Here is a 1,371-nt window from a genome sequence, read left to right on the forward strand (position 1 = left end):
TCATTATACCACCAGAGGAAAAGATTCAGTCTTTGTACCAGGAGAGTGTAAGATTTGAAAGATGAAAGATCAAGTCTGCCTAGATTTTTCTACATTGTTTTTATTTTACAAAAAATGGAAAGCCTTTAAAAAGTATGATCTAGGGGAAAAAATTACAGCAGAAAGAAATGAACTAGATACTAGCAGGCTGTGCAGCATAGTGCCTAAGGTATTTGACTGCTGCTAACCAGAAGGTTGGCGGTTCAAACCTACCAGCCAGTCCGTGGAAGGAAGATTGGGCAATGTACTTCTGTGAAGATTTACTGCCTCAGAAACCCAAAGGGGTTCACTATTAGTCAGAATCGACTCGATGGCAGTGAGTTTGGTTTTGGTTTGAGGAGGCTGTACAAAGGAGCTCTGGTGGTGCTATAGTTAAAGCGTTGAGCTGCTAACCAAAAGGTTGGTGGTTCAAATCCACCAGCTGCTCCTAGGGAGAAAGAGAAAGCAGTTTGCTTCTGTAAGGATTTGAGAAAGAGATCCATGAGACAGGGAAGGCCTAGAGTACACCCTTGCCACATGTTGTTGTTGTTGTTATGTGCCGTCGAGTCGGCCCCGACTCATAGCGACCCCTCCTAGGGTTTCCAAGGCAGTATCACTACGGAAGTAGATTGCCCAACCTTCCTTCCAAGGAGTGGCTGGTGGGTTTGAACCGCCAGCCTTCTGGTTAGCAGTCAAGTGCCTTAGGCACTACGCTACCAGAGCTCCTAACCCTGCCACATAGTAGGGACCTATTACATGCCATTTTAATTTTTTTTCCTTTATAAAGGAAGGGAAAAAGAAAAACCAGGAGAAAAAGAAACCCTAGGTGGCAGTTCTACTCTGTCTTATAGAGTTGCTATGAATCAGAATTGGGAGCTCTGGTAGCGTAGTTCCTAAAGCACTTAACTGCAAACCAGAAGGCTGGCGGTTCAAACCCACCAGCCGCCCCTCGTAAGGAAGGTTAGGCAACCTACTTCCCTAGTGATACTGCCTCGGAAACCCAAGGAGGGGTCGCTATGAGTTGGCCTGACTCAACGGCACATAACAACAACAACAACAACATGAATCAGAATTGATACAATGGTAATGAGTTTGGCTTTTGGGTTTAGGTGGTTGTTCTGATGTCCCTGGGTACACACGGTTAACGCACTCAGTTGCTAACTGAAAGGTTAGAGGTCTGAGCCAACCCAGAGCTTTCTCAGAAGAAAAGCTTGGTGGATCTATTTCTGAAAAATCAGCCATTGAAAACCCTGTAGAGACTGACAAGGGGCTAGCTTATGGTCACTGCTTGGTCACAGCCAGTTACCCACAGCGACTGAGTAGTTGATCCTGAGGGCCTGGGACCATGGTCAC

This window comes from Orycteropus afer, unplaced genomic scaffold, assembly GCF_000298275.1.
Source record: "Orycteropus afer afer isolate SDZICR_OR568_19922 unplaced genomic scaffold, OryAfe1.0 scaffold00040, whole genome shotgun sequence".
Taxonomy (NCBI): Eukaryota; Metazoa; Chordata; class Mammalia; order Tubulidentata; family Orycteropodidae; genus Orycteropus; species Orycteropus afer.